The following is a 6,402-nucleotide window of genomic DNA, read 5'->3' on the forward strand; positions in this document are numbered from 1 at the left end:
GATACAGGATATTGAGAAAATGCAATTTCATGAAGAGTTTTGATTACCTGTTTTATTTATTTGTTAATATTTTATTCTTCAAGCATTTGTTCTGAGCCGGGATAGCGTAATCTGTATAGCGACTGACACTCTGTAGGCTGAAGAATTTTTCTCTCCATGTAGTTCAGACCTGCACTGGGGCTCACCCAGCCTCCTATCCAATAGGCACCGGGGCTTTTTCCCCGGGGGTGAAGAAAGTATAGATCTATATATCCATTCCCCTATACGCTTTTATGTTTTAGTGCTTAGTTAAGTACAGGGACAAGTCTAACTTTACCTATAATCATGGGTTCAGTAACTCGGATTACGTAGCACAGAATGATTAGTAAATAACGGATTGGAAAGGATGTGTAATGATCTGGCCTGATCTCCGGCATTAAGCATTTACCTCAAGGCACTGAGCAACGTCACAAGTAATCCAGTAGAGTACCTGACGCACAGACCGAGGTTCTAACCAAAAATATCACGAATATGAGGCAGGAACCTCAACTACTTAACTGTAATGGCGCTGTACTCTTCATAAATCAACATAAATATTACAATTAATTCCGATATATGACGATCTCAATGTACCATTCATCAAAGAAATCATCCAAGAAAAGAGCATAAAACATCACGATAAACTATGACACCATAGCAATACATTACTGCAGCCCAAACTGGAACAACAACAACGAAGGTTACAGAAATTATGGCCAGCAGATCTACTTGATAGTTGAAGAGGATCTCTCATTGGAGGAGCCCTCATCACGATACAGCAAGCACACAAGGACGGTGTTTAAATTAGCAAATTAGCTTAAAGAATGTATTTAATTCTGATTGCTAATAAATACATATATTAAAACATTCTGATATGAGCTGTAAGGCTTAGCTATAAATAAAATCCTTCAAGTCTAGTTTAAACGTATTTAAATTTTCTGTAACTCATCTCCTGAACGCAGTAAAAACCAATAAAATATCTCCTTGGAGCATAACATTCTTCCATATTTACTACATCTCACGCACTAAGAATAATATTTCCTTTTGCAGCTTCTGTTATTTCAGATATAAAACAATAATTTGAATATTGTGGAGAGAGGAAATGAAGATAATAATTTCACTTACTTACTTACTAATGGAGCTGAGCCCTTCTGGAGGAGCTGTCAATTCTGCAGCTACTCAAGAATTTTCCAGCATTTTATGGAACCCGAAGTTCCATTACCGCGTTCACAAGAGCCCTCCACTGGTCCCTATCCTGAGCCAGATCAATCCAATCAATACCATCCCATCCCATCCTATCTCTCTAAGATCCATTTTAATATTGCCCACCCACCTACACCTTGGTCTTCCCAGTGGTCTCTTTCCTTCTAGCTTTCTCACCAATATCCTATACGCATTCCTAGTCTCCTCCATTCGTGCTACATGCCCTGCCCACAAGTTATGAAGCTCCTCACTATACAAAAACAAATTGGAGAACCGAGCACAATGGCTCAGATGATAACGCCCCAGACTCGTATTCTGCAGGTGTTCGGATATAATCTTACCCGGAATTGCGGCCACCGTGAGTTTCCTTAGTATCTCCATGGAAATATCAGGATCGTATCTTGATTAAATCAAAAGCGTTTACTTCAAAATCATTTCCCGTTATCTGCCATTTTACCATTCGATGCTATAGAAATAAAACCGTTCCAGTGCTTAATTATCTCTTTAATGACTGAATTTATTCTAAATAAAATTGTGACATAACGCCTGACAGCCGGAATAGTGAAATCAGAGGACACGTTCATTGCTGTGCAACGGCTCGGTAAAGTTATTCCCGCGAAAGCCAACACGGGCAACCATAAAATAACCCGTTGGATTACGTTGGGTTACGTGATAAAGCTGGGTGAATATTCAGGTGTCCGGTTCAAACACCAGCCACCATTTTTAGGCCGTGGATCTCTTGCACCCTATTTATTTCGATCTCGAAGATAGAAGCTGCATGTAAATCTGAAATGTCGGCAACACTTCCCACACCTACACGGTGTAAACACAAGGGCTGAATTAACATGGATATTTAACCACTATAAATACCTTCAATATTATAGTTCCTTTATTGAATAAGCAAAGATTTTTGGCTTTCTTCCATAATTATTTCACAGTATTCAGAGTTTCTGGTATAACACCAAAACAGATGACGTCACCCAAGCGGACAGACTACTTTTTTTTTTTTAGTTTAATCAACAATCAGCAATCAGAATCTACATTCTATAGGCTAATATTATGAATGTTGAGATGACATGATGAGGAGGCGTCCAGCGGCGACTCCTCAGGAGTTCAAATCAGGTCAATTGGCCAGTTTCGTTTCAGTCGTCTGTTGTCTTCTCTTGTCGATAGCGTCTTTAGAAGTGGATTTTTGTGAGTTATGATTTTGTTGTGATGTCTGTTGCTTTTTTGTTGGATGACGTCTTGTACGGGAGATATACCGAGATCGGTGTGGAGAGTTGCATTGGAGACATACCATGGTGCGTCGACTATCATTCTTAGGATCTTAGATTGGCATCTTTGGATTATTGCTGTGCTGGATTTGCTGGCGCAGCCCCATAGCTCCAGGCCGTATGTCCAAATAGGAATGATTATAGCCTTGTAGATCAGGATTTTATTTTCGACTGATAGCTTTGATTTCCTGCCTATTAGCCAGTTTAGCTGTTTAATGCTTAGGTCTACTTGTTTTCGTTTCTTGACTATATGCTGCTTCCATGTTAATTTGCTGTCTATAGTCATACCTAGGTATTTTATTTCTGTTTTGCGTGGTATTTGGATGTTGTTGATGTATATGTCGGGTGTCGGCTTTTTTCGTAGGGTGAAAGTTATGTAGCAAGTCTTGTTTTCATTTATTCTGATGCGCCAATTCTCGAACCAATTTTGTAATGTGTTAAGGTGATGCTGAAGGTCTGTTGCTGCTCTTTCTGGATTTTTGTTGACTGACAGTAGGACAGACTACTTGATTAGTAATCTTTGTGGGCTACGCTGTAGCTATGCTATATAACGTCGAATGGTACAGTGGTACATGAATCCGACATGACTGGGAAAATATGGTCGTGGTCTATAGGATATATTATCCCTGGTTTTCTTTGAAAGGGAAGTACCACAGTAAGGACAGCCACTATATCGGCCGAGATTCGAAGCAGTTACCACCGAAACACTAGCCCAGAACGTTGTAACTGCTTCAACCTGTTTAGCATAAAATTTCATGTAACCGAATATGACTTCATGTTATGATTTTAATAAAATTATATCGTGGATATAGCTTAGAGATTTATGAAAAGTGTCTAGCATTGTCATGGAAAATATTCTTCGGGATTCCCCCTCCCCCCGTATTTTTCAATATATGAGATTTGCATGTGCTGGGGCTTGTCCACGACTTACGCAGAAAGGAAGGCCACTATTCTAAAAGACCCTTGTCCTCAAACTGGCATATATTTTTGACCTTTTACTTCATCTTACTTTGGATAAAAGAAATACATTGTTTCGGCAGATATCTCTAATTCCATCATCAGATAAAAGAATGAAACGTACTCTAAAAGACGTGTTTCTTGTGGGTTTCTTTAAACACCTTGTTTATCTAGACTATAGAGCTTCGAATGTTAGGAAGAATGAACAGTGGGAAAGGATTTGTAAGGAAGCGGTAGTGGTATAATTGAGATAATCTTCCGGGCATATGTCTGAAGAAACTGAGGAGATCCTCCAAAATTCTCAGTATGAATAGCCAGTGTATCGGACCAGATTCGAACCGATAACCTCCCGAAAACAAATGTAGAGTGTTATCGCTAAACCAGCTTGCTCAGTTGCGTCTATCAGACTGAGAGAATGTCAGATCCATCTGACAGTGTAGATTTCATATTTGTACCTGATGAAGGAAGAAGCATCAAATTCGAAAGCACTGTATTTATTTAACCAAACCGAGGCCGTGGATGTATCCGGAATTTAACAATACTTAATAAGCTTTTACACGAAACTACTCGTTATGAAAATAAAATATTTTTCTTTCCACCCTGACGATGGAACAACCGAGACGGTTCGTGCAGCTGCATTGTTGTAGTCTTGTATTCGGGGGGGGGGGCTTGGTTCAAAACTGAGACAGGATACCGTCTGTCCTGCTCAGGTTTTATTGTGGTTTTCTTCAAAACTTCCAAGTGAATACTGCGATAGTACCTCATTTAGGCCAGGAGTACTGCCTTGCAAATACTTTCAACTTTAGTACCCAATGTTCATTATACTCCCGTATCATGTTCTCTGAGATGTGCTTTGTCGTCAAGCAAATCACAAATCAACAAACCACAAGGGAACATGTTGAAAGATAAATTTCTAAAAATAATATATTAACATATTTCTCATAGAATTATACAGTGTCCCAGGAGGAAAGGTTAATATTCTAGGAGGTCACAGGATCGGTTATTCTAAGCAAGAAAATATATATGTACATGTGTCCTACTCCGAACGGTTTCCGAGAGAGAGCTATTTCACTGTACACTGTACAGACGAGCAACACGCCATGTCCTCAAACGAGTTGCAAAGTGCATTGATGTTGACGGTGAAATTTTCGAAAATGTGTTATACTAGGTAAACTGTACCAACGCCGGTCATGGTAGTCGAGCGGTCTAAGGCATGCACTGTCTTCGCTCGCTCGGAAGCCGGGATCGTGGGTTCGAATCCCACTCAGGGCATGGATGTTTGTGTGCATTCTTCTGTGTTTGTCTACAGGTAGAGGCCTTGCGACGAGCTGATCACTCGCCCAAGGAGTCCTACCGAATGTGTAAGATCTAGAAAAACCGAAGTGAACGGAGAAGTTCATGGAGGTAGGCCTAGGCCCACTGGCACTGGAGTGCCAAGAAAAAAAAATACTGTACCAACGCCGGTCATGGTAGCCGAGCGGTCTAAGGCATGTACCGTCTTCGCTCGCGTGGAAGCCGGGATCGTGGGTTCGAATCCCACTCAGGGCATGGATGTTTGTGTGCATTCTTCTGTGTTTGTCTACAGGTAGAGGCCTTGCGACGAGCTGATCACTCGCCCAAGGAGTCCTACCGAATGTGTAAGATCTAGAAAAACCGAAGTGAACGGAGAAGTTCATGGAGGCAGGCCTAGGCCCACTGGGGCTGGAGTGCCAAGGGGAAAAAAACTGTACCAACTCTGTGACTTGAACATACATACCTGCATTAGAAACAGTACGTAATATCTCTTTCCTATCAACAATTTTGGAACTGTGCAGTGAAATAGCTCTCTCTCGGAAACCGTTCGGAATAGAACACATGTACATATAGAACTTTGGCTTAGAATGACCGATACTGTGACCTCCTAGAATATCGACCTTTCCACCTTGGACACCCTATAAATATCTCATGAGGAAGGAAAATTATTTGTATATCTATACGAGCAATATGAAAATGTCTCTTTCGATACCTCCTGCCGTTACCTCTGAATAACGGAATAACCGTGAAGATTTCAGTGATATCTTCGGGGATTTGCCATGAGCTCGTAGCCAGCAGGTTCCTCCGAAATGTTGATCGAGCGGGGCCCGCCTCGAGGTTCAATTTCGGTCGGGGCGCATTGTGGCTGAGATCCGTCATGGTTTTCCCCATTCCCACCACAAAGAAACCCGCGACAGTACTTCGAATAGGCCAAGACCGTTTCGTTTCAAATCCTTTCCAATTCATCATTCGTTGAACGTCCTACTATTACCGTAAATTAACCCATTCAAAACTACAAAAGATTACGGCCTGGAATCTAAATATAATTTCAGGAATCGACATTGAGATAATCCTTGAATTATACTTCAATATAAAAAATAAAAAAAAATCATCAGAGAAAAAGTTTTAAAATATAACAGAACCAAACTGTGATTTATGAATTATGATGAAGTAGGACTTACATTGAAAACAGAAGGAGTTCGTAATACCACATTTTAAAATTACACTAGCAAATAGGCCGGTCCTACACTGTATTGAGCAATAACAACACTCTCACACACACATAAACACACACAAAGACAACAACAACAATCACTAAACTAATTAATACCCGTATTAACTTCACACCTATAAAACACCTTTACGACGAATAGTAATATTTAAATTGACAACAATTAGCCGACACACCGACCGAGGAACAAAGCAAACGCGATAGTCTGTATTATGATTGGAGAGATGAGGCCGCAGAGAGCTGAAGACGTCACGACGCTCGTCGTCCAGCCGCGCGGGTCGCGGTGCGGCCCCTGACAGAGCCGACTGCAGACTGCCTGGACACACCTCCACCACAGAGAGAGCTGCGCCGCCCCCTTCCTCCTCACCCCCGGGCCCCCACGCTGACACCTGCAGCCATCTTATCGCAGTGCGCACAGCACAGCCC

At 41.4% G+C, this 6,402-nt stretch overlaps 1 protein-coding gene across 13 annotated transcripts in view; it reads right to left on the minus strand.

Annotated features, from left to right (window-relative positions):
• The window catches only part of LOC111864256 (serine/arginine repetitive matrix protein 2), a 389,125-nt gene that overhangs the window by 344,551 nt on the left and 38,172 nt on the right, over window positions 1-6,402 (minus strand). For 11 of the 13 annotated variants that reach the window (XR_002842763.2, XR_002842762.2, XM_023851444.2 and 8 more), the window contains exon 1: window positions 5,927-6,274. The exons of 1 other annotated variant lie outside the window; for it this stretch is intronic. The gene's annotated coding sequence lies outside the window, so the exon portion shown is untranslated. Of the gene's footprint in view, window positions 1-5,926; window positions 6,275-6,402 lie in introns of those variants that run through there. One more of the 13 variants, XM_023851371.2, reaches the window with a different exon arrangement.

Source organism: Cryptotermes secundus, unplaced genomic scaffold (assembly GCF_002891405.2).
Source record: "Cryptotermes secundus unplaced genomic scaffold, Csec_1.0 scaffold29, whole genome shotgun sequence".
NCBI lineage: Eukaryota > Metazoa > Arthropoda > Insecta > Blattodea > Kalotermitidae > Cryptotermes > Cryptotermes secundus.